The sequence below is a fragment of the Giraffa tippelskirchi genome, chromosome 14 (genome assembly GCF_054371585.1).
Source record: "Giraffa tippelskirchi isolate mGirTip1 chromosome 14, T2T-mGirTip1v1.2.pri, whole genome shotgun sequence".
In the NCBI taxonomy this organism is placed as follows: domain Eukaryota; kingdom Metazoa; phylum Chordata; class Mammalia; order Artiodactyla; family Giraffidae; genus Giraffa; species Giraffa tippelskirchi.
Window position 1 is genome coordinate 13153048 of NC_137288.1, and position 26953 is coordinate 13180000.

The following is a 26953-nucleotide window of genomic DNA, read 5'->3' on the forward strand; positions in this document are numbered from 1 at the left end:
CCTCCCCCAAACTATGTTGTCCTTGGCCTGGCTGTGTCCCTCTGCCTCTACCTCTGCCCCTCCCCTCACTCACACTTACGTGGGATCTGCACACAGCACAGACCCACACCCCCACACACACACTGCCCCCCCCCACGGTCCTATGGGGCACCGCACACACGCACACACCCCGCACCCACACTCCCACCCACCCCCCGCCCGCTCCGCCACACAGTACGTTGTCCTTGGCCCGGGTGTGTCTCTCTGCCCGCCCCTCCCCCCCACCCCCCGCTTAACAACCACGTGGCACCCGCACACAGCACAGACACCCCCCCACACACACACTTGCCCCCCACACACTGCCCTCCTTCACACACGGTCCTGTGCGCCACCCCCCCCCACGCACACACCACGCACGCACGCACCCACCCACCCCCGCCCCTCCCCCCACACACATTATGTTATCCTTGACCTGGCTGTGTGTCTCCCTGCCTCTGCCTCTGCCCGCCTCCCCTCACACCCGCACCCACAGGCGCACACACCCACGTGGAACCCACACACGGCACAGACACGCCCCCCACACACACTGTGTGGTGTCCCTGTCCCTCACTTTCTCCTTCCCTTCTTCATCGTCCCTCTGCCCCTTCCTCCCCACCTCCAGCTTCACAGGACAGGGTGCCTCTAAGGTGCCTCTGCCTGTTAATACACCCTTGACAGGAAGATTTCTACAGTCTGACCCGTCACGCCTGTCACCTGGGGGGGGGCGGGGCGGGTGCGTGGTCAAGCATCCTTGGTATGCTAGGTAGAGCTTTCTCTGTGGAAGGTAACGCTGTTTGCCACTTGGGGCATACCTTCCACGGTCCCTAGTGGTTGACACGCCACCCACTTCACTGAGCAAATCCTAGGAGCCTTCACCGAATCTCTTGCAAAATTCTTCAGAACTGTCAGTCTTCCGGTCACCCCCCATCATCATCAGGCGACGTGTAGAGGACCGATGGAAAAACGGGAGGATTGACTTCTTCCATGGGATCGGATGACCTGAGGAGTAGGATGCTCAAATGGATGCCTGACTTCTTGACGAAAATACGTTGGGGCGGGGAGGGGCAGGACGGTCCACTTAGGAGGTCGGGTTGAACGTGTACACATACGACATGTACATCATACAATCCACAAGCACCTACCAGGCAGCACAGGAAATGTAGGCTTCCTACTTTGGATTCACCTCTGAGGGAAAAGAATCTGAAAACCCGAAACGAGCACGACTTTGTAAACCCACTCTATACTTCATTTCTGCCATAAGGGTGGTGTCATCTGCATATCTGAGGGGATTGCTATTTCTCCCAGCCATTTTGATTCCAGCTTGTGCTTCATCCAGCCCAGCGTGTCTCGTGATGCTGTACTCGGCATGTAAGTTAAATAAGCAGGGTGATGATAGAGAGCCTTGATGGACTCCTTACCCTATTTGGAACCAGCCTGTTGTGTTCCATGTCTAGTTCTTACCTGTTGCTTCCTGACCTGCAGAAATACAGATTTCTCACTACTTTTGTTGTTGTTGTTGTGAATTCCCTAACCTGAGTGAAAAGCGCGAGAGACAGAGAGAAGAGGGGGAGGGACAGGCAGACAGGCAGGGGGGGAAAATAATCATAATCATAAAAAAAAAAAAAAAAAAAAAAGGACCTTACCGTTAACTCTGTTGCTTTCCAGATCCAAAGAGACCACAAAGGACCGGAAAGGACACAATGTTTAAAATGGGAATTGGAAAAGACGGACATCCACTTGGTCGCTTCAAACAATAATGCCCCTGTCAGCGGAATAGAATCGTTTCTCTTTTTCTCTCTACCTGGTCCTTCCAGACTTCAGAAACTCTCAGTGAGGATTCTTCTCTCCTTGGCGAGAGAGTGATTTCCATACGTTCCTTAGGGGCCCAGAGGATGTTTCTGTGAAACGGGGATATCCACTTCTGGATGGGAGATTCCTGGGCCACGTGTGTTTGGTCCTTTGCCTGTGGTGCTTCCCCCGAAAGTGGGACTGGATCCTGAAGTTTTCTGAGTTGCCTCCGATATCGGAAGCTCTGTCAGAGGGGACAACCCTCTCTGGGGGGACATTTGCCACCATCTCTTGCCCTTCTGACGGAGAACTCAAAAGGCCCTGTGCCTGAAGCTCTGCAGATGGAAGCTAGAGTGAAGGAGGAAACAGACAGAGCTGGACTCCATCTTAGGCCAGGCTGCGAACATGAGGCTACACGCACGGTCACCCTCCCAATGGACTCTGAACTTTGTGCCCGGTGTCTATAGAAGGGGCATACCAATGGAAAACCGGACACGCACACACACACACGCAGGCGCCTGCCCGCGCGTGCGCGCGCGCGCACACACACACACACACACACACACACACACACCCGGATAAAACAGCCTTTGGGGCTTGTACTTGGACTCTCCGTGGCCTAAAAGAATATGCTAATTATCTCTGTCACAGAACAAAGCCATCAGTTCCATTATGTGTATCAGGATATGACCACAGGCCTGTGAATAAATGTCCACTGTGTATCTCGTCTTATAACACATGAATGATGGGGTTATCGGGATTGTCTTTACCCTTCCTTTGTTTAGGTAAGTCTCAAGGAATTTGGGGTGGTGGGTTCAGACACATACCCCTGAGGTATAAAAGATTTTCACGAATGCTGGTTGGGGTCCTTGGCTAAGAGAAGACTCTGCCTTGGGCCCGCTGGTGTAAGAAACTGCACTCCACTACCTGCATGGTCCTTCTGAGTGAGTTTGTTTCCCAGAACGCGTGGCTACAACAAGAGGACTCGGTGAACATTTCCGACAGAGCTTCCTTGGTGGCTCACACGGTCAAGAGTCTGCCTGCGATGCAGGAGACCCGGGTTCCATCCCCGGGCCAGGAAGGTCTCCTGGAGAAGGGCATGGCAACCCGCTCCAGGACCCGACCCTGACATCTAGAAATCTCCTTGACTGACTCCCCCTGCACCGACTGGTTTCGAATCCGCTCCAGGGATGAACCTGTGTGTTTCCTTGGTTTCCCTACAAGTGCCTCTGAGGAAATACCTGATTGCTTGCACCCCAGGCCTGCTTTCCCAAACCCGTCCATCGACATCACAGCCTCCTGAGAGGAGATATGAGAACTGGTTCACTGAACGGAGGATCTGTGCTCAGAGACTCTTTTCCATGACAGGGAGGCCCGTACTAACTAACCTATTTGGTCCCTCCCTCCTTCCCTCGTTCCTTCCTCCTTTCATTCTGGATTTTCTTTTCTTTTTCTTTCTTTCTTTCATTCTTTCTTTCTCTCTCTCTCTCTCTCTCCCCCTCCCTCCCTCCCTCCCTCTCTGTCTGTCTGTCTTCCTTTCTTTCTTTCTCTCTCTGTCTCTCTCTCTCTCTTTCTTTCCTTCTCTTTCTTTCTCTCTCTCTCTTTCTTTCTCTCCTTCCTTTTTCTCTTTTTCTCTCACGCACACGTGCCTTCTCTCACGGACACGCGCACATGCACGCATTCACACACACACACAGTCACCAGCTCAGCTTTTCATGGGTTCCAGGCAAGTGTCAGAGGAGGGAACGCCTGGGGTCCGGAGTAGGCCGCCGCCCCCACCCCACCCCACGCACGCACCCCTCCGTGCCCTATGGAGTGTTTTGGATTCAAGTGACTTAAGAACCGGCCAGCGCCAGCGGAACGCTCTGCCCCTCCCTCCTTTTCTGTCTCTCTGAAGGCAGGCAGGAAGGAAAAACGCCTCCCACGGAGGAAGATGTCAAGAGATGATGGCTGCTTCGACGCACGTCCGTGATCCTCACATGCATTAGCGGGGTTTCCTGGGTTACGAAAAGGAGGAGACTCCTTTGGCCTGACCCAAGGCGAGTTTGTCCCTCAGCCTCCCTCCCCCCCCCCCCAGGCCCATTCCTCCGCGCGGTGCTGAAGGGGCAGCCTCAAGGTGGAGAAATGGGGGTGGGGTCGGGGCGGATCACCATTCAATCGAGGCAAAGTCCAAAGGCTCTTCCTTGACTGGAAAGCGTTCTGCATTTGAATGAAGCTATCCCACGAGGGGCCCTGCAGGGGGAGCGGGAGGGGGAGGGGGAGGGGGAGGGGAAGGGGAAGGGGGAGGGGGAGGGGAGGGTGGAGGGTGGCGGTGGGGGTGGGGCCCACAGACAATAGCCCCGGCCAGCGGCCGGCCTTGCCTGGCTGAGGAAGCCCTCTGGCGGCGGCGGGGCCACGCCCCCGACTCCTGCAACTCGATCCCTTCAAGGAAACTTCTGCGGTGATTCCTGTCCAGGGGAATCATCAAAGTTGGCCTGTTTCTGAAAAAGGCCTGAGTCACAGCTGTGACAGATTCTCTGGCTCTCTTGACACATGGATTGACCTGCACCCTCCCACCCTGGCAGATCCTTTGGACACGCCTGAAGAGGTCTTTGGCCTCCGTCAGAAAACAAGCCAAGATAGACACACAAATACGTGCTTGTCTAGCCTTGTTGAACAGGCCAAAAATGATGCATGGCCTTGGATTGGAGAGAAATCTGCTCCTCTCACACGCCCGAAGGCAGGAAGTTCTCAGCGGGACAGAACCTGCCTTCACGTCTCAGCGGGACCACCGGGGACGGTCCCCTGGCCCTCACCCGCCCCCAACCCCTAGACCAGCTCCCCCGACTCCTCTCCCCACCCCCCACCACCCCAGCGCCCAGCCACCGAGGGGGGCCCGGGGAGGGATGGAGGTCTCAGCCGCGGTTCTGAGAGGTCACTTGTGAAACCGCCCTAGCTAGGCCGAGACGCCTAGGAGTAATATTGTAAAACATGAAAGAGAACACAAAATGGACTGATGACTCTGAGAGAAGAATTGTAATTGGAGGAAATTTCAGGACTGGCTCTGATATTGCATCCCGGAAAAAGTAAAACTCATACAGAGAGTAGAAAAGTGGTTACTAGGGCTATGGGGAGAGGTTGGTAAAAGGGAACAAATATTCAGCTATAAGATGAATAGAGTCTGAGGATCTCATGTAAAACACGGCAATCTTTTTGACATGTTTTGTATAAATGAAATCTTATGAAGATAAAATCTAAGTAGGAAAGATGGAGGGAAGAAAAAAAAAAGAAGGTGAAATATGTGAGGTGATATGAATTAACTGGATGAGGAATCCTTTCACATCGTAAACACATGAAATCACCACAGTTATATTTCAATTTCTTGCAATTTTATATGTCAATTATACCTCAAAAAAGTTGAAATTTTAAAAAAGATATTACAAGATCTATGAAAAACCGTGAAGATTGTGTCTGGCTTGATAACATTGAGAACGTAGAACTCAGGCGATCCAAAACGTCCCCCTGACTAATAGAGTGTTTGTGTCATCGGTTACTCAATTCTGAATTATCATAGGTTCCAGAATTGTTGGTTGGATGCAAGATTTCAAAGCAGCCACATACTGGAAAACTTAGTTTTAATGAGTTTAGTTCTATTCTCTCAAAGCGGAGAGCTCTATTTAAAGATGATACTTTACGTGGACTTCCTTGATTTTTCCTACGTCGGATCAGAGACGGATGTAGTGAGATATCATGAAGTAATTCCCTGTTTTTCTCTTTATAATTTCCGCGACATGATCCTTCTAGTTAGTAAGAAACATTTGTGTTGCCTTGAAGAGAATTAGATTATTATCATAATAATGGAAAGGGAAAGTAGTAGGTTTATGCTTGGCCCTTTTATATTTAAAATATACCTTTTTGGCTACAGTGTGAGGCATAGGAGATCTAGATCCTGCAATCGAGGAATGAATCTGTGCCCTTTGCAATGGAAGCAAACTGTCTTAATCCCTGGAACCCTAAGGAAGTTCCTCAAAAGAGACGGTTTGCGACTAGGTCAGAAATGATAGTCTTCAAAGGCAATCCCTTTAAGGTCAAAGGAACAAAATTTACTGACTGAAGAAAAGCCTCTGGGTAATACGAATGAGGAGTCTCTGACCTATGAGCAGCCCATCAATACTCCTATTGCCGGCAATAGGAGTAAAGAGGACATCCCATGACACAGAAGGACCTGTCCCAGGAGAGAAGCCCAGGTTCATTCTGCCCGAGAGGAGAAGGCGGGCCGAGCGATGGTCTGGGAAGGGTTTAGAGACTCAGGGTGCGGGCACATGGCTACGCTTGCTGATGAGGGGTCAGATTCCCGATGAGATGAGACGACACGGCTCGCCAGCATGGTGGGGCCGTCAAGAACCCCCTCGAATCTTGCAGACCCTCTGCGACCAATGAGAGAGAGCCAGGCACCACTGCTCAGGGGCACAGCTTCTGCTCTGCTCTTGGCAGGTCCCGGTCACCTGCCACCTTCCTAGGTCTCCAGCAGAGGTAAAGTGAGGCCCAAATGCCGCCTGAGAATCTTTGAGCTCAGAATGGACACTCTCTTTTTTCAGTGGCCTGGAGTGTCATAAGCAATCCAAAGGTGAGCAGAATTAAATGCAAGTAGTCAGAATAGTGGTGAGAACAAAAGGAAATGGCAAGTCATTGTTAACAATCTATTTTGGACTTAAAGTTTTGTGAAGAGAGAGACGGAACCTAGCTTCAGAAGGGGAGGGAGGTCCAGCAAGGTCGAATGAGGCCCACTGGTGGCTGGGGACTCATCTGGAGGAACTTCTCTGAAGAAGGGCCTGGGATCCATCTGAAAGCGGGAGTGAGAACCCAGGCCCGGGAGTGAGTGTCCAGAGCTGGAATGAGAGCTCCTGGGAGACTGACTCGAGCGCGGCTGGTTTCCGGGGCACCCACCTCCCCTTCTCCTCAGCTGATGCCCGCAGGCTGGGTCACGGCCCTTGAGGGAGAAGCCTTGGCAGAAGGTCTCCCCATGGAGGGAGCCCATAGGTGTCTCAGTCTGTCAGTGGCAGTTGCTCGTTTTCTCGGGCTGCCAGCCCATCTGAGCTGTTTCTGTTGGAGGGGAAATCTGCCTGAAGTTATGCCTGAGGCATGAGCTCTCTTATTATCAAATTAGGCGAATATCTGATACATAATGTGAATACCTGGCATACTGCCATGGAATTTCTAAATATCCGTGTGCCGAAAGCTAACTCCATCCCCACGTGTGCGAGCTAATTCAGGTGAACTCGCTCGTGTGGTAGTAGTGGTGAGAGCAGGAGTGGATCGGGAGCGAAAGGACCAGGTGGAATTTCTCGATTCAAATCCATGAATCTCTGAGGACTTCGTGAGCACGTTACACTTTAAGTGTCATTCCTGGCCTGAGAGGGAGCACGAACAGGACTTTTCTGATGGCTTCATGGAGACGTGAGACAGGAGTCGAGATCCACAGTATGCAGCGAGCGGTATCTTTGCTTATAGGCAGATCCAGAAAAAGCTATCAGCTCACTGTTGGTTCTTTCAAAGCACGTAGTAGCTGTGTGGTTGCCCGATAATGTGAGTGCCGTCCACCTAGACTGTACACGCACCTCACGCACCGAGTATCTGTCGGCCTTGTAGATGAGGAGGTGGCTGAGGGGCGTTTGCGCAAGTGACTGGGTTTGAATCTAGACAGCACCCTTTGCTGTGGGCTTGGTGAAGTGCAGGTCCTCAGTACACAGGATTCTCATCCTTCCTGGCCTGTTTCTGGCTCCTCTTCACCATCTGGGTTCCACAAGCCTCATCTTTAGCAGCACCGGTGTGCTCTTACCACAAACCTCCGAACAGCACGTTCTTTCAAGGTGCCTCCTCGTTCTTCACCGCTGGTGCTGGGCTCAGACCGTCCCCTGCCCCACGGCCCTTTCCCGGGCCTTTCCTTTTCACTCTCCCGTGGCTAGAGCTCTGACCCATCCTCCAAGCGCGAGGCCTCTTCTCACTATTTCGCATTCCAGGCAAGCCTACTTATTCTGGGAGTTATTCCCCCTTGATACTTTCTGTCTATAACCAGGACCAGGACCAAGCACACAAATCTCTTTCCACGCAACCCCTTCTTGACGCTCAGCTCTGCCGGGCGTGTTGGTGCTGACTCTCGTACGGATGGTGAGTCGACAGGTGACCGGTGACGGGTGAGCTTTTCATGAACCACGTGGAAAGTATGGTTGGCAAGCCTCTGACACAGATTCCCCCATGGGAAAACATCGTCACCTCCTGAGACAGTCCTGGGAACAAAGTCAACGAACAGAGGATTCAGTGCTTCCGGACACATCGAGTGCTTGTGGCAGACACAACCTGCCCCAGAGCATCCAAGGTCAAGTGTGAGGAAAGGCCTAGGAGTAGCGGGACCGGGGACTGAACAAGTCGGCTCTGCTCCTCTCCCGGCTGCAGTCCAAAGAAACGCCAAACAGGATGCCTCTTTGTTGCCATCGAGTGTCCAGTTCTAAACTTTTGTTAACAATGTATACAATGTTAAGGCGCGGGAGAGCCGGCTTTACTGAAACTTGTGGATCGTGCACTTCTTATCCCTGCTACTGTTTGATACAATTAGAGTTTAAGAGCACCCTGTTTTCCAGGAAAGATACTATATAACGCAAAGGTGCGATTTCTAGTGCCACCTTAATTTCCCCAGTCTCTGGGTACGAGAGCTGAACCAAATGTTGTCTAGTATATTTTCAGGGACATGACAAGCTATTCAGATCCTTCCCGATAGATGTTCTGAAAAAGAACTACTAGCTGCAAGAACTAAATCTCAATTTCAACTCCGGTAGAGGAGAAGCTGCGCTGCTGGCAACAGTTAAGATAAACACTGTATCTTCCCAAGAATAGACTGGGTACCCCCAGCATTTACCTTGAGGCTGCAGCGAGGAAGACTAAGTCTGCCCCTGAACTAGGTCCGTTTCTTTGACTTGAACCTTTATACGTGATTCCTGATATCTTCAGTTTCCGTATGCTGCCTGTAGCCCGAGACGTACAGGGCGCACCCCTCGTCAAGGCTCAGATTTCAAGAGTCTAATACATTTCCATTCAGATACAGATAGCAATCTGCAGAATAGAGAATAATACGTATCTCGTTGGAGCGTTACAGGAATATCATGACATGACACGTGTGGCCCCGCGCGCCCCCAACCACAAGCCCAGATCTCCCGTCTCCCCTCCGAAACCTCCCCCTCCTCCCCCCCATACCCAGCCACCGAGGGGGGCCCGGGGAGGGATGGCGGTCTCAGCCCCGGTTCCGAGAGGTCACTCGTGGAGCCGCCCTAGCTAGGCCGAGACGCCAGATGTGGCTGCCCTGCTGCTTCACGTCCATCTCCGTGAGCCATGCCCCAAAGGCACGTGAAATCATTGAGAGCAAACAGCGCCCCCAGAAAACGCAAAATGATCCTCCTGAACCCCACACGGCCGCCATCTTGGTGGATCCACGTTAGAGGTCGTTGGTAGGTATCCCCACTTGATGCCTGAATAGTACTCACACGGACTCGATTTCTTTTCGCTTTTCCTGGGTGCCCTAGCCAGAGAGATCACGTGGGCCGGAGAGCAAACACAGAACAGAACAGAGCCCCGAACCACAGCCAAGTCGAGGGCGTGCGGAACCGCAGGAACTCACAGAGCCTGTGAGGGGACCCAGATGGGGAAGAAGCGTCCGTGCTCACGTATCTCTGGGGAGGTTGGAAGGGGCGCCCGCCAGCGAGGCAGGTGCCGCGCGAGTGGCCGGAGACGTTTCTCCGTGGGATCTCTCGGGGTGTCGCAGGGTGCCGGGTGCAGGGGCACCCTGGGAGGCCCGGTCCACCGAAAAGCCCGAGAAGTCTTCATGTGGGGCAGGCACGGAATGGTTTCTTGCAGGGCCGGGCGAGGAGAATTCGGGGGCCCATACCTCCAAGCCCCACACGTCTCGAGAGGGTTCCACGTGGCATTCTGAAAGGCCGGGCGACGGAGGGAAGGGGTTCGTGGCTGCGGACAACGCCTGGCTGGAGGAATTCTTTGTCTTTGGCGACGGTTCACCCCGCAGGTCAGGTCATGAGGTTCCTCGACACCTTCCACGGGGCGGATGTTCACAGGAGGAGTGGGGACGGGACGGCGGACTCGCAGGCCACCCTCCTGTCCCCACTGCTCCCCTCCAGAACTGGAGCTCGAATCTAGATGGGCCTCTGACCGCACACATCGCTGGGTTTACGTCGTGCCGGCTTCACCTTCGAGTCTCACAAACTGGCACTCTTGCTGCTTCTAGGAGTGTCCTAGAGAAGAAGACACCGGGTTCCGTACGAGATCAGCTTCTTGGACGCGGCCCTCTGGAGCCCGTGGCTTTGGCTTCAGGGGAAGCACGCTGCCTACGGTATAGCCTGGCCCGGAAGCTCATCCGAGGATTCCTCAGGAGTTCGCGGGCCCCGAGGATTCTGTTTCCGAAAAGCGTTTTCTGGAACCGGGCGACTTGGGGGAACGTGTCACTGGTCTGGAAAATGGAAGGCCGCTGTCAGAGGGTTCAGTGACCTTTACGCTCCCTCCTTTCACTTGAAAGGTGTCTTCTTTTTTCTCCCCACCCCGCCCCCCAACCCCCCGCAACACACACACACCCGACAGCTTGCCTGACCGTTGTTGCTGGGGAGATGAACTCTCAGGAGACGGGAGGCCAAGTCTCTTTCACACCCCGGGGAAGACGATAGGAACGGGTCCCCAGCCGTGCGATGTTTCCGTGTCTCGGCACGGCCGACAGTCTCCTCCTCGTTCTGGGTGCTCCCGTTTCCTCCACCCCCCACCCCCCACCCCATCCCATCCCATCCCATCCCACCCCATCCCATCCCATCCCAAACTAAGGGTTTAGTTTAATGCCAAACTTCTACAAAGAAATAAGCAAATTTTTGTGCAATGTCCAGTGATCTCTTTCTAGGTTGATAGACTGATCAATGCCGTGGTTAATTCCCACAGTAAGTGGATGCCACCCTGTAAATCTTCTTGGCTCATTGCCTGCCACACCCGCTCCATTGCTGGTTAGGAGTAATGTTGTAAAACATGAAAGAGAACACAAAATGGACTGATGACTCTGAGAGAAGAATTGTAATTGGAGGACATTTCAGGACTGGCTCTGATATTGCATCCCGGAAAAAGTAAAACTCATACAGAGAGTGGAAAAGTGGTTACTAGGGCTATGGGGAGAGGTTGGTAAAAGGGAACAAATATTCAGCTATAAGATGAATAGAGTCTGAGGATCTAACGTAAAACACGGCAATCTTTTTGACATGTTTTGTATAAATGAAATCTTATATGAAGATAAAAATCTAAGTAGGAAAGATGGAGGGAAGAAAAAAAAAAAGAAGGTGAAATATGTGAGGTGATATGAATTAACTGGATGAGGAATCCTTTCACATCGTAAACACATGAAATCACCACAGTTATATTTCAATTTCTTGCAATGTTGTATGTCAATTATACCTCAAAAAAGTTGAAATTTTAAAAAAGATATTACAAGATCTATGAAAAACCGTGAGGATTGTGTCTGGCTTGATAACATTGAGAACCTAGAACTCAGGCGATCCAAAACGTCCCCCTGACTAATAGAGTGTTTGTGTCATCGGTTACTCAATTCCGAATTATCATAGGTTCCAGAATTGTTGGTTGGATGCAAGATTTCAAAGCAGCCACATGCTGGAAAACTTAGTTTTAATGAGTTTAGTTCTATTCTCTCAAAGCGGAGAGCTCTATTTAAAGATGATATTTCACGTGGACTTCCTTGATGTTTCGTACGCTGGATCAGAGACGGATATAGTGAGATATCATGAAGTAATTCCCTGTTTTTCTCTTTATAATTTCCGCGACATGATCCTTCTAGTTAGTAAGAAACATTTGTGTTGCCTTGAAGAGAATTAGATTATTATCATAATAATGGAAAGGGAAAGTAGTAGGTTTATGCTTGGCCCTTTTATATTTAAAATATACCTTTTTGGCTAGAGTGTGAGGCACAGGAGATCTAGATCCTGCAATCGAGGAATGAATCTGTGCCCTTTGCAATGGAAGCAAACTGTCTTAATCCCTGGAACCCTAAGGAAGTTCCTCAAAAGAGACGGTTTGCGACTAGGTCAGAAATGATAGTCTTCAAAGGCAATCCCTTTAAGGTCAAAGGAACAAAATTTACTGACTGAAGAGAAGCCTCTGGGTAATACGAATGAGGAGTCTCTGACCTATGAGCAGCCCATCAATACTCCTATTGCCGGCAATAGGAGTAAAGAGGACATCCCATGACACAGAAGGACCTGTCCCAGGAGAGAAGCCCAGGTTCATTCTGCCCGAGAGGAGAAGGCGGGCCGAGCGATGGTCTGGGAAGGGTTTAGAGACTCAGGGTGCGGGCACATGGCTACGCTTGCTGATGAGGGGTCAGATTCCCGATGAGATGAGACGACACGGCTCGCCAGCATGGTGGGGGCGTCAAGAACCCCCTCGAATCTTGCAGACCCTCTGCGACCAATGAGAGAGAGCCAGGCACCACTGCTCAGGGGCACAGCTTCTGCTCTGCTCTTGGCAGGTCCCGGTCACCTGCCACCTTCCTGTCTCCAGCAGAGGTAAAGTGAGGCCCAAATGCCGCCTGAGGATCTTTGAGCTCAGAACGGAAACTCTTTTTTTCGGTGGCCTGGAGTGTCATAAGCAATCCGAAGGTGAGCGGAATTAAATGCAAGTAGTCAGAATAATGGTGAGAACAAAAGGAAACGGCAAGTCACTGTTAACAATCTATTTTGGACGTAAAGTTTTGTGAAGAGAGAGACGGAACCTAGCTTCAGAAGGGGAGGGAGGTCCCGCAAGGTCGAATGAGGCCCACTGGTGGCTGGGGACTCATCTGGAGGAACTTCTCTGAAGAAGGGCCTGGGATCCATCTGAAAGCGGGAGTGGGAACCCAGGCCCGGGAGTGAGCGTCCAGAGCTGGAATGAGAGCTCCTGGGAGACTGACTCGAGCGCGGCTGGTTTCCGGGGCACCCACCTCCCCTTCTCCTCAGCTGATGCCCGCAGGCTGGGTCACGGCCCTTGAGGGAGAAGCCTTGGCAGAAGGTCTCCCCGCGGAGGGAGCCCATGGGTGTCTCAGTCTGTCAGTGGCAGTTGCTCGTTTTCTCGGGCTGCCAGCCCATCTGAGCTGTTTCTGTTGGAGGGGAAATCTGCCTGAAGTTACGCCTGAGGCCTGAGCTCTCTTATTATCAAATTAGGCGAATATCCGATACATAATGTGAATACCTGGCCTACTGCCATGGAATTTCTAAATATCCGTGTGCCGAAAGCTAACTCCGTCCCCACGTGTGCAAGCTAATTCAGGGGAACTCGCTCGTGTCTGACCCGTGTGGTAGTAGTGGTGAGAGCAGGAGTGGATCGGGAGCGAAAGGACCAGGTGGAATTTCTCGATTCAAATCCATGAATCTCTGAGGACTTCGTGAGCACGTTACACTTTAAGTGTCATTCCTGGCCTGAGAGGGAGCACGAACAGGACTTTTCTGACGGCTTCATGGAGACGTGAGACAGGAGTCGAGATCCACAGTATGCAGCGAGCGGTATCTTTGCTTATAGGCAGATCCAGAAAAAGCTATCAGCTCACTGTTGGTTCTTTCAAAGCACGTAGTAGCTGTGTGGTTGCCCGATAATGTGAGTGCCGTCCACCTAGACTGTACACGCACCTCACGCACCGAGTATCTGTCGGCCTTGTAGATGAGGAGGTGGCTGAGGGGCGTTTGCGCAAGTGACTGGGTTTGAATCTAGACAGCACCCTTTGCTGTGGGCTTGGTGAAGTGCAGGTCCTCAGTACACAGGATTCTCATCCTTCCTGGCCTGTTTCTGGCTCCTCTTCACCATCTGGGTTCCACAAGCCTCATCTTTAGCAGCACCGGTGTGCTCTTACCACAAACCTCCGAACAGCACGTTCTTTCAAGGTGCCTCCTCGTCCTTCACCGCTGGTGCTGGGCTCAGACCGTCCCCTGCCCCACGGCCCTTTCCCGGGCCTTTCCTTTTCACTCTCCCGTGGCTAGAGCTCTGACCCATCCTCCAAGCGCGAGGCCTCTTCTCACTATTTCGCATTCCAGGCAAGCCTACTTATTCTGGGAGTTATTCCCCCTTGATACTTTCTGTCTATAACCAGGACCAGGACCAAGCACACAAATCTCTTTCCACGCAACCCCTTCTTGACGCTCAGCTCTGCCGGGCGTGTTGGTGCTGACTCTCGTACGGATGGTGAGTCGACAGGTGACCGGTGACGGGTGAGCTTTTCATGAACCACGTGGAAAGTATGGTTGGCAAGCCTCTGACACAGATTCCCCCATGGGAAAACATCGTCACCTCCTGAGACAGTCCTGGGAACAAAGTCAACGAACAGAGGATTCAGTGCTTCCGGACACATCGAGTGCTTGTGGCAGACACAACCTGCCCCAGAGCATCCAAGGTCAAGTGTGAGGAAAGGCCTAGGAGTAGCGGGACCGGGGACTGAACAAGTCGGCTCTGCTCCTCTCCCGGCTGCAGTCCAAAGAAACGCCAAACAGGATGCCTCTTTGTTGCCATCGAGTGTCCAGTTCTAAACTTTTGTTAACAATGTATACAATGTTAAGGCGCGGGAGAGCCGGCTTTACTGAAACTTGTGGATCGTGCACTTCTTATCCCTGCTACTGTTTGATACAATTAGAGTTTAAGAGCACCCTGTTTTCCAGGAAAGATACTATATAACGCAAAGGTGCGATTTCTAGTGCCCCCTTAATTTCCCCAGTCTCTGGGTACGAGAGCTGAACCAAATGTTGTCTAGTATATTTTCAGGGACATGACAAGCTATTCAGATCCTTCCCGATAGATGTTCTGAAAAAGAACTACTAGCTGCAAGAACTAAATCTCAATTTCAACTCCGGTAGAGGAGAAGCTGCGCTGCTGGCAACAGTTAAGATAAACACTGTATCTTCCCAAGAATAGACTGGGTACCCCCAGCATTTACCTTGAGGCTGCAGCGAGGAAGACTAAGTCTGCCACTGAACTAGGTCCGTTTCTTTGACTTGAACCTTTATACGTGATTCCTGATATCTTCAGTTTCCGTATGCTGCCTGTAGCCCGAGACGTACAGGGCGCACCCCTCGTCAAGGCTCAGATTTCAAGAGTCTAATACATTTCCATTCAGATACAGATAGCAATCTGCAGAATAGAGAATAATACGTATCTCGTTGGAGCGTTACAGGAATATCATGACAGGACACGTGTGGCCCCGCGCGCCCCCAACCACAAGCCCAGATCTCCCGTCTCCCCTCCGAAACCTCCCCCTCCTCCCCCCCATACCCAGCCACCGAGGGGGGCCCGGGGAGGGATGGCGGTCTCAGCCCCGGTTCCGAGAGGTCACTCGTGGAGCCGCCCTAGCTAGGCCGAGACGCCAGATGTGGCTGCCCTGCTGCTTCACGTCCATCTCCGTGAGCCATGCCCAAAAGGCACGTGAAATCATTGAGAGCAAACAGCGCCCCCAGAAAACGCAAAATGATCCTCCTGAACCCCACACGGCCGCCATCTTGGTGGATCCACGTTAGAGGTCGTTGGTAGGTATCCCCACTTGATGCCTGAATAGTACTCACACGGACTCGATTTCTTTTCGCTTTTCCTGGGTGCCCTAGCCAGAGAGATCACGTGGGCCGGAGAGCAAACACAGAACAGAACAGAGCCCCGAACCACAGCCAAGTCGAGGGCGTGCGGAACCGCAGGAACTCACAGAGCCTGTGAGGGGACCCAGATGGGGAAGAAGCGTCCGTGCTCACGTATCTCTGGGGAGGTTGGAAGGGGCGCCCGCCAGCGAGGCAGGTGCCGCGCGAGTGGCCGGAGACGTTTCTCCGTGGGATCTCTCGGGGTGTCGCAGGGTGCCGGGTGCAGGGGCACCCTGGGAGGCCCGGTCCACCGAAAAGCCCGAGAAGTCTTCATGTGGGGCAGGCACGGAATGGTTTCTTGCAGGGCCGGGCGAGGAGAATTCGGGGGCCCATACCTCCAAGCCCCACACGTCTCGAGAGGGTTCCACGTGGCATTCTGAAAGGCCGGGCGACGGAGGGAAGGGGTTCGTGGCTGCGGACAACGCCTGGCTGGAGGAATTCTTTGTCTTTGGCGACGGTTCACCCCGCAGGTCAGGTCATGAGGTTCCTCGACACCTTCCACGGGGCGGATGTTCACAGGAGGAGTGGGGACGGGACGGCGGACTCGCAGGCGACCCTCCTGTCCCCACTGCTCCCCTCCCTCCAGCACTGGAGTTCGAATCTAGATGGGCCTCTGACCGCACACATCGCTGGGTTTACATCGTGCCGGCTTCACCTTCGATTCTCACAAACTGGCACTCTTGCTGCTGCTAGAAGTGTCCTAGAGAAGAAGACATCGGGTTCCGTACCAGATCAGCTTCTTGGACGTGGCCCTCTGGAGCCCGTGGCTTTGGCTTCAGGGGAAGCGCGCTGCCTACGGTATAGCCTGGCCCGGAAGCTCATCCGAGGATTCCTAAGGAGTTCGCGGGCCCCGAGGATTCTGTTTCCGAAAAGCGTTTTCTGGAACCGGGCGACTTGGGAGAACGTGTCACTGGTGTGGAAAATGGAAGGCCGCTGTCAGAGGGTTCAGTGACCTTTACGCTCCCTCCTTTCACTTGAAAGGCGTCTTCTTTTTTCTCCCCACCCCGCCCCCCAACCCCCCAACCCCCCGCAGCACACACACACCCGACAGCTTGCCTGACCGTTGTTGCTGGGGAGATGAAATCCCAGGAGACGGGAGGCCAAGTCTCTCTCACACCCCGGGGCAAACGATAGGAACGGGTCCCCAGCCGTGTGATGTCTCCGTGTCTCAGCACGGCCGACAGTCTCCTCCTCTTTCTAGGTGCTCCCGTTTCCTCCACCCCCCACCCCCCCACCCCACCCCACCCCACCCCACCCCACCCCATCCCATCCCAAACTAAGGGTTTAGTTTAATGCCAAACTTCTACAAAGAAATAAGCAAATTTTTGTGCAATGTCCAGTTATCTCTTTCTAGGTTGATAGACTGATCAATGCCATGGTTAATTCCCACAGTAAGTGGATGCCACCCTGTAAATCTTCTTGGCTCATTGCCTGCCACACCTGCTCCATTGCTGGTTAGGAGTAATTTTGTAAAACATGAAAGATAACACAAAATGGACTGATGACTCTGAGAGAAGAATTGTAATTGGAGGAAATTTCAGGACTGGCTCTGACAGTGCCTCCCGGAAAAAGTAAAACTCATACAGAGAGTAGAAAAGTGGTTACTAGGGCTATGGGGAGAGGTTGGTAAAAGGGAACAAATGTTCAGCTATAAGATGAATAGAGTCTGAGGATCTAATGTAAAACACGGCAATCTTTTTGACATGTTTTGTATAAATGAAATCTTATGAAGATAAAATCTAAGTGGGAAAGATGGAGGGAAGAAAAAAAAAAGAAGGTGAAATATGTGAGGTGATATGAATTAACTGGATGAGGAATCCTTTCACATCGTAAACACGTGAAATCACCACAGTCATATTTCAATTTCTTGCAATTTTATATGTCAATTGTACCTCAAAAAAGTTGAAATTTTAAAAAAGATATTACAGGATCTATGAAAAACCGTGAAGATTGTGTCTGGCTTGATAACATTGAGAACCTAGAACTCAGGCGATCCAAAACGTCCCCCTGACTAGTAGAGTGTTTGTGTCATCGGTTACTCAATTCTGAATTATCATAGGTTCCAGAATTGTCGGTTGGATGCAAGATTTCAAAGCAGCCACATACTGGAAAACTTAGTTTTAATGAGTTTAGTTCTATTCTCTCAAAGTGGAGAGCTCTATTTAAAGATGATACTTTACGTGGACTTCCTTGATTTTTCGTACGTTGGATCAGAGACGGATGTAGTGAGATACCATGAAGTAATTCCCTGTTTTTCTCTTTATAATTTCCGCGACATGATCCTTCTAGTTAGTAAGAAACATTTGTGTTGCCTTGAAGAGAACTAGATTATTATCATAATAATGGAAAGGGAAAGTAGTAGGTTTATGCTTGGCCCTCTTATATTTAAAATATACCTTTTTGGCTACAGTGTGAGGCACGGGAGATCTAGATCCTGCAATCGAGGAAAGAATCTGTGCCCTTTGCAATGGAAGCAAACTGTCTTAATCCCTGGAACCCTAAGGAAGTTCCTCAAAAGAGACGGTTTGCGACTAGGTCAGAAATGATAGTCTTCAAAGGCAATGCAATCCCTTTGACTTCAAAGGAACAAAATTTACTGACTGAAGAAAAGCCTCTGGGTAATACGAATGAGGAGTCTCTGACCTATGAGCAGCACATCAATACTCCTGTTGCCGGCAATAGGAGTAAAGAGGACATCCCATGACACAGAATGACCTGTCCCAGGAGAGAAGCCCAGGTTCATTCTGCCTGAGAGGAGAAGGCGGGCCGAGTGATGGTCTGGGAAGGGTTTAGAGACTCAGGGTGAGGGCACATGGCTACGCTTGCCGATGCGGGGTCAGATTCCCGATGAGATGAGACGACACGGCTCACCAGCATGGTGGGGCCGTCAGGAACCCCCTCGAATCTTGCAGACCCTCTGCGACCAATGAGAGAGAGCCAGGCACCACTGCTCAGGGGCACAGCTTCTGCTCTGCTCTTGGCAGGTCCCGGTCACCTGCCACCTTCCTGTCTCCAGCAGAGGTAAAGTGAGGCCCAAATGCCTCCTGAGGATCTTTGAGCCCAGAACAGAAACTCTCTTTTTTTCGGTGGCCTGGAGTGTCACAAGCAATCCGAAGGTGAGCGGAATTAAATGCAAGTAGTCAGAATAATGGTGAGAACAAAAGGAAATGGCAAGTCATTGTTAACAATCCATCTTGGACTTAAAGTTTTGTGAAGAGAGAGACGGAACCTAGCTTCAGAAGGGGAGGGAGGTCCCGCAAGGTCGAATGAGGCCCACTGGTGGCTGGGGACTCATCTGGAGGAACTTCTCTGAAGAAGGGCCTGGGATCCATCTGAAAGCGGGAGTGAGAACCCGGGCCCGGGAGTGAGCGTCCAGAGCTGGAACGAGAGCTCCTGGGAGACTGACTCGAGCGCGGCTGGTTTCCGGGGCACCCACCTCCCCTTCTCCTCAGCTGATGCCCGCAGGCTGGGTAACGGCCCTTGAGGGAGAAGCCTTGGCAGAAGGTCTCCCCATGGAGGGAGCCCACAGGTGTCTCAGTCTGTTAGTGGCAGTTGCTCGTTCTCTCGGGCTGCCAGCCCATCTGAGCTGTTTCCGTTGGAGGGAAAATCGGCCTGAAGTTATGCCTGAGGCCCGGGCTCTCTTATTATCAAATTAGGCGAATATCCGATACATAATGTGAATACCTGGCCTACTGCCATGGAATTTCTAAATATCCGTGTGCCGAAAGCTAACTCCACCCCCACGTGTGCAAGCTAATTCAGGGGAACTCGCTCGTGTCTGACCCGTGTGGTAGTAGTGGTGAGAGCAGGAGTGGATCGGGAGCGAAAGGACCAGGTGGAATTTCTCGATTCAAATCCATGAATCTCTGAGGACTTCGTGAGCACGTTACACTTGAAGTGTCATTCCTGGCCTGAGAGGGAGCACGAACAGTACTTTTCTGACGGCTTCATGGAGACGTGAGACAGGAGTCGAGATCCACAGTATGCAGCGAGCGGTATCTTTGCTTATAGGCAGATCCAGAAAAAGCTATCAGCTCACTCTTGGTTCTTTCAAAGCATGTATTAGCTGTGTGGTTGCCTGATATGTGAGTGCCGTCCACCTAGACTGTACGTACACGCACCTCACGCACCGAGTATCTGTCGGCCTTGTAGATGAGGAGGTGGCTGAGCGGCGTTTGCGCAAGTGACTGGGTTTGAATCTAGACAGCACCCTTTGCTGTGGGCTTGGTGAAGTGCAGGTCCTCAGTACACGGGATTCTCATCCTTCCTGGCCTGTTTCTGGCTCCTCCTTACTATCTGGGTTCCACAAGCCTCATCTTTAGCAGCACCGGTGTGCTCTTACCACAAACCTCCGAACAGCACGTTCTTTCAAGGTGCCTCCTCGTCCTTCACCGCTGGTGCTGGGCTCAGACCGTCCCCTGCCCCACGGCCCTTTCCCGGGCCTTTCCTTTTCACTCTCCCGTGGCTAAAGCTCTGACCCGTCCTCCAAGCGCGAGGCCTCTTCTCACTATTTCGCATTCCAGGCAAGCCTACTTATTCTGGGAGTTATTCCCCCTTGATACTTTCTGTCTATAACCAGGACCAGGACCAAGCATACAAATCTCTTTCCACGCAACCCCTTCTTGACGCTCAGCTCTGCCGGGCGTGTTGGTGCTGACTCTCGTACGGATGGTGAGTTGACAGGTGACCGGCGACGGGCGAGCTTTTCATGAACCACGTGGAAAGTATGGTTGGCAAGCCTCTGACACAGATTCCCCCATGGGAAAACATCGTCACCTCCTGAGACAGTCCTGGGAACAAAGTCAATGAACAGAGGATTCAGTGCTTCCGGACACATCGAGTGCTTGTTGCAGACACAACCTGCCCCCAGAGCATCCAAGATCAAGTGTGAGGAAAGGCCTAGGAGTAGCGGGACCGGGGACTGAACAAGTCGGCTCTGCTCCTCTCCCGGCTGCAGTCCGAAGAAACGCCAAACAGGATGCCTCTTTGTTGCCATCAAGTGTCCAGTTCTAAACTTTTGTTAACAATGTATATAATGTTAAGGAGCGGGAGAGCCAGCTTTACTGAAACTTGTGGATCATGCACTTCTTATCCCTGCTACTGTTTGATACAATTAGAGTTTCAGAGCAGCCTGTTTTCCAGCAAAGATACTATATAACCCAAAGGTGCGATTTCTAGTGCCACCTTAATTTCCCCAGTCTCTGGGTACGAGAACTGAACCAAATGTTCTCTAGTATACTTTCAGGGACATGACAAGCTATTCGGATCCTTCCTGATAGATGTTCTGAAAAAGAACTACTAGCTGCAAGAACTAAATCTCAATTTCACCTCCGGCAGAGGAGAAGCTGCGTTGCTGGCAACAGTTAAAATAAACACTGTATCTTCCCAAGAATAGACTGGGTACCCCCAGCGTTTACCTTGAGGCTGCAGCGAGGAAGACTAAGTCTGCCCCTGAACTAGGTCCGTTTCTTTGACTTTAACCTTTATACGTGATTCCTGATATCTTCAGTTTCCGTATGCTGCCTGTAGCCCGAGACGTACAGGGCGCACCCCTCGTCAAGGCTCGGATTTCAAGAGTCTAATACATTTCCATTCAGGTACAGATAGCCATCTGCAGAATAGAGAATAATATTTATCTCGTTGGAGCGCTGCAGGAATATCATGACAGGACACGTGTGGCCCCGCGCGCCCCCAACCACAAGCCCAGATCTCCCGTCTCCCCTCCGAAACCTCCCCCTCCCCCCCCCACACCCAGCCACCGAGGGGGGCCCGGGGAGGGATGGCGGTCTCAGCCCCGGTTCCGAGAGGTCACTCGTGGAGCCGCCCTAGCTAGGCCGAGACGCCAGATGTGGCTGCCCTGCTGCTTCACGTCCCATCTCCGTGAGCCATGCCCAAAAGGCACGTGAAATCATTGAGAGCAAATAGCGCCCCCAGAAAACGCAAAATGATCCTCCTGAACCCCACACGGCCGCCATCTTGGTGGATCCACGTTAGAGGTCATTGGTAGGTATCCCCACTTGATGCCTGAATAGTACTCACACGGACTCGATTTCTTTTCGCTTTTCCTGGGTGCCCTAGCCAGAGAGATCACGTGGGCCGGAGAGCAAACACAGAACAGAACAGAGCCCCGAACCACAGCCAAGTCGAGGGCGTGCGGAACCGCAGGAACTCACAGAGCCTGTGAGGGGACCCAGATGGGGAAGAAGCGTCCGTGCTCACGTATCTCTGGGGAGGTTGGAAGGGGCGCCCGCCAGCGAGGCAGATGCCGCGCGAGTGGCCGGAGACGTTTCTCCGTGGGATCTCTCGGGATGTCGCAGGGTGCCGGGTGCAGGGGCACCCTGGGAGGCCCGGTCCACCGAAAAGCCCGAGAAGTCTTCATGTGGGGCAGGCCCGGGATGGTTTCTTGCAGGGCCGGGCGAGGAGAATTCGGGGGCCCATACCTCCAAGCCCCACACGTCTCGAGAGGGCTCCACGTGGCATTCTGAAAGGCCGGGCGACGGAGGGAAGGGGTTCGTGGCTGCGGACGACGCCTGGCTGGAGGAATTCTTTGTCTTTGGCGACGGTTCACCCCGTAGGTCAGGTCATGAGGTTCCTCGACACCTTCCACGGGGCGGATGTTCACACGGGGAGTGGGGACAGGACGGCGGACTCGCAGGCCACCCTCCTGTCCCCACTGCTCCCCTCCCTCCAGCACTGGAGTTCGAATCTAGATGGGCCTCTGACCGCTCACATCGCTGGGTTTACATCGTGCCGGCTTCACCTTCGATTCTCACAAACTGGCACTCTTGCTGCTGCTAGAAGTGTCCTAGAGAAGAAGACATCGGGTTCCGTACCAGATCAGCTTCTTGGACGTGGCCCTCTGGAGCCCGTGGCTTTGGCTTCAGGGGAAGCGCGCTGCCTACGGTATAGCCTGGCCCGGAAGCTCATCCGAGGATTCCTAAGGAGTTCGCGGGCCCCGAGGATTCTGTTTCCGAAAAGCGTTTTCTGGAACCGGGCGACTTGGGAGAACGTGTCACTGGTGTGGAAAATGGAAGGCCGCTGTCAGAGGGTTCAGTGACCTTTACGCTCCCTCCTTTCACTTGAAAGGCGTCTTCTTTTTTCTCCCCACCCCGCCCCCCAACCCCCCAACCCCCCGCAGCACACACACACCCGACAGCTTGCCTGACCGTTGTTGCTGGGGAGATGAAATCCCAGGAGACGGGAGGCCAAGTCTCTCTCACACCCCGGGGCAAACGATAGGAACGGGTCCCCAGCCGTGTGATGTCTCCGTGTCTCAGCACGGCCGACAGTCTCCTCCTCTTTCTAGGTGCTCCCGTTTCCTCCACCCCCCACCCCCCACCCCCACCCCCCCCCCCGCCACCGACCCCCGCCCCCAGCAGCCCTGCCACCCCACCCCAGACCCGACCGCCCGGCCCGGCCGCCCGGCCGCCTTTCCTTTCCGGTGTTTGTGGCCAGTTATTTTGAAATCCATGTTCTCCTGACCTCAAGCGCACTTTCCCCGCCCACCGGCGCATGCTTGTGTTTGTTGTCGTTGGACTTGATCACGGTCTCGACACAGGTTGACTTTCGTTTTCTCTTGTTGGGGGTCCGAGTGTCTCCTTCTTTTCCTTTCTTGCTCCTGGGCTTGCGTGTCTGTGTCTGTGTCTGCTTTCGAGAAGTCCTGCTTTGTTCTCCGAGCAGCGCTTGCCTGGTTTCGCTTTGCCGGTCGGTCCCTCCCTCCCTGCCTCCCTCCCTTCTCTCTCTCCCTCCCTCCCTCCTTCGGGGGAGGGGGCCCGGGGGAGCCCGGGATGTCACTGGTGCCCCTCTCTCGGCCGTCCCCGCCCCGAGCCCCGCCGCCCGCCGGCGTCTCCGTGGAATGTCCGCCCACCAGCCTGGAATCGCGTGGGTGGGGGGGGGAGCGCGTCTCCTTCGTGGCAGCCTCCTGGGGAGCTATTTCCCAGCTCCTCTCCCTTCCTCTGCGGCCGGGGTCGCGTCGCGTCGCGTCTCTCGGAGGCGGCGGCTCCGAGCCGAGCTCGGGCGTTTGGGCGGCCGGCGCTGTGGCGTCCTCGGCGGCCGGCGACAGCGACCCGTCCTCGGGACATTGGAGCCGGTTGTCAGGAGCCACCTGGCGGCCGCTTTTATAGTGTCCCTCCCCTCTGGAGCTTCGGCGACCTTCAGGAGGGTTGTGACTCAGCCGCCGGGCCCGAGGGCACAGCTCTCAGAGACCGGCTCTGCTGGCAGCGACAGTGGCGGTGGCGCCGAGGCCTAGGGACGTCCTGCTGTCGCCGGAGATTGGTTCTCTAGGTTTCTGAGGAGGGTGGCCGTCGCGGCGGCGGCGGCGCTCCAGAGCCGGGCTCTGGGGTGGCCTGACCGGGCCTCCCTCAGGAGGGTTTGCTTTTCGCCCTCAGGAGGGTTTGCCTTCTTCTGCCAGGAGGGTTGGCTCCCGCCCTCAAAAAGGGTTTGCTGTTCGCCTTTTCAGAAGGGTTTGCGTCTCCCTTCAGGAGGTTTTTGCTTTCCCGCCCTTTCAGGAGGGTTTGCCACCCCCGGAGGGTTTGCTTTCTCACCCCTCCCCAACTCCCTGAATCACGGCCAGGAGGTCAGGGACCGGCTCGAGCCGTCCTGGGTGCCCCGGACAGGACGGTCTGGGGCCCCGGGCGTGGTCCCTCGTTGGGGCCCGCTCGTCTCGTGGGAGGCGCCTCGCCGGCGGGTCTCTCTTCGTTTTTCTCTTTGGCAACTCGAAGCCAAACCCCCGCTCGGAGACTCGGACGGACGGACGGGTACACCTACCCGTGCGGGCGAAGGGGGAGGGCGTCCCCGGCCAGCTCCCTCCCCCTTGGCGTCTGCGCCCCCACTTCGCCCACCGGGCGCCCCCTTCGCCCCCCTCCCCCCCCCCAGTCGACCAGATGACCCCCGACAGCTCCGGGCCTGGTGTTTCTGGGGTAGTGCTGGGGACAGGTGGCGGTGCCAAGGTGCCAAGGTCCCTCCCTGCCAGTCGTGGGTGGGCCCCGCTGTCGGGCGCTGTCATTTTGTCGCCCGAAATGGGCCTTTTCTGCCACCAGGTAAGTGCCGACACGGTCTCTCTCGGCGTCTGCCGCCGAGGACTTTGGGCCTCTGGACGCACGCGGGGCTCTGGGCCTTTGGGCCGCCGGCCTGGGCCTGTGCGTCGGCTCCCGCGTGGCGTGTCTGGCAGACCCGACCCGTGGCGCCACCTCCGGTCTCTGGGCGACCCGAGGGCGGCGGGGCGAGGCGCCGTGGGTCTTCTACCCTGTGTGACCCCCGCTGCGGGCGCCCGGTGGTGGCCGGGACGACCCCCGCTCTGTAGGCTCCGTGCCCCGTGTCAGGCAGCTCCTCCTCCTGGGGTCGTCGGCGGCTGTCGCCTGAGGTGAGGTGAGGTGAGGTGTGGCGGGGGGAGGCGGCCGGTGAGGCTTAAAGCGGGCCCCTCCGGCGACTGCCCTCACCGTGCCTTCCCCCCTCCCCCTCGGCTCAACGGATCGATGTGGTGTGGTCGTGCTCTCCCGGGCCGGGCCTAAGCCGTGCCGGACGAGGGACGGGCGTTCCTGGTGAACGTGTGCGGTCTTCTCGGTCTGTCCACGGGGCCCCTCGCCTGCCTTTCCCCCTGCCCGTCGGGGAGGGTGAGGAAGGCGGGAGGGTGGGTGCGGCCTCCGGCCCTGACTCTCGGTCTCCTGCCCGCCCCCCCTCCACGGGGCGTCAGTGAGGCCGTCGGTCTTCGGACACAGCGGACGCTCTCGCTTCGCCTTCTCGGCGCGTGTCCCGCGAGCGGCCCTCCCCGCGGTGGGGAGGGCTGTGCCCGCCGCTGCGCCGCGCGCCCCGCGTGGGTGGGTGAGCGTGCCTCGTTTGACCCTCGGTGGTGCCCCTGGAGCGCTCCAGGTCGCCCCCTCAGGTGCCTGAGGCCGAGCGGTGGTGTCGTTTCCCTTAACCCGGCGTCCTCCTCGGGTCCCCCACCGCGGTGGGGTGTGTGTGTGTCCCGCGAGTGGCTCTCGTTGGGGGGAGGGGTCGAGACGGGAAGAGAGGCGTGCCTGTTCCCCTCGCCTCTTCCGTTGGGGGCAGGTGCTGCCTCGTCGTGGAGGCACGGGCCGTGCTCCGGCCCCGACCGTGCACACGCTCCCGTGTGGTCGTCCGCTTACCTGTACCGCAGACCCCTCCCGCCCAGTCGAGGATCGGCGGCTCGTGGAGCGCCTCCGTGGGCCCGAAGGAGAGACGATGGGGTGAGGGACGGCGCGCCCTCGGTGAGAAAGCCTTCTCTAGCGATCCGAGAGGGAGCCTCTGGGGTACCGGAGCCCCCGGCCGCTGCCCCTCCTGAGTGCGCAGTGTAGCCGCCGTGGCGACTGCCAGAGCACGTGGGCAGAATCCCCCCACCTCTCCTCTGTGAGGGGGGATGGGTGCGCCGGCCCCGCGGTGGGGCCGTGTGCCGCTCGTTGCCTACCGCGGCCCGCGCCTCCCCCCGCCGAGTCGGGGGAGGGTCCCGCCGGGCCCCGCCGGGTGTCCGGCACGTGGGGGGGAACCGTGCGTGCGCCGCGTGCGTGCGGCCGCCCCCGCGGTGTGAGTGCAGGAGGAGAAGGGCCGGGGGGCGACGCCCGGTCGGCCCCGGCTTCCCCAGCCCCGCGGCCGTGGCGAGGAGGAGTCCGTCGCGCCCGCCCTCGTCCCCGAGCCGGTGGCGGCGCGCGGGCACGGTCTGGGCCGCCTCGCTCGAGAGCGTGTCCCCGGGATGTGGCGCCTCGGGGTCAGACTAGATGGAGAGACGGATCCGTCGAGGGTGGGCGGAGGAGACGGGTGGACGGCGCCGCCGGCCCTGGCGGCGGGGCCGGGGCGTGGGACTCCGCTCCGGGGCCGGCCGGGGCCGGCCGGCGTCCCAGGCGTCGCGGGACCGCCCTCGTGTGTGGGTGGCGGTGGGATCCCGCGCTGGTTTTCCTGGCGGCCCGGCCGTGTTCCCGGTGGTCTTCTCTGGTCCCCGGGCGGCGCCCGCGCCCCCTGTCCCGTGGCCGTCGCTGTGCGCGCTTGCCGGCCCCTCCCCGCCGCTGCCGGCCTTCCTCCTCGGCCCGCGCGTGCGACCGCCCGCGTGCCCTTCCCCCCTGTCTGGGACCGAGTCGGCTTCGCCTCCTGTGGGTGTCGTCCCCGGGCGGAGCAGTGCCCTCGGAGTCCCTGAGAGAAGTGAGGGGAGGGGCCTGGCGCGGCGGGGCCGCGCGAGTGAGGGCCGTGGCGGGCACGCCGGTACGCAGGCGGGAGAGCGTTCTCCCGGGCCGGCCGCGGCTCTGGGTGTGTGTGTGTAGGTGGCGGTGGGCGCGAGCCCCCGTGAGGGGAGCCTCCCCCACCCTCCGCTTGGGGGTGTGGGGGGGGCCGGAGAGGCCAGTCCGCCGCCCCGGGTGTGCCGCGGGACCGCCCCTGTGCTGGGAGGCCTCCGGCGGTGAGATCCCGCGGTGCGCCCCGGTGGCCGACTCGCTTCCCCCGGGTCGTTTCGAGCCATCCTCCTCGCGGTGGCG

At 55.5% G+C, this 26953-nt stretch overlaps 1 long non-coding RNA gene across 1 annotated transcript; it reads right to left on the reverse strand.

Annotated features, from left to right (window-relative positions):
- Positions 1 to 16978: 16978 nt before the first annotated feature.
- Positions 16979 to 23216, reverse strand: LOC145534304 (uncharacterized). Its single transcript, XR_014074447.1, has 3 exons — positions 22959 to 23216; positions 20894 to 21087; positions 16979 to 20266 (listed from the first exon to the last, which is right to left on the reverse strand). It is a non-coding gene; the product is annotated as an uncharacterized LOC145534304 (long non-coding RNA).
- Between the last annotated feature and the right edge of the window lie 3737 nt (positions 23217 to 26953).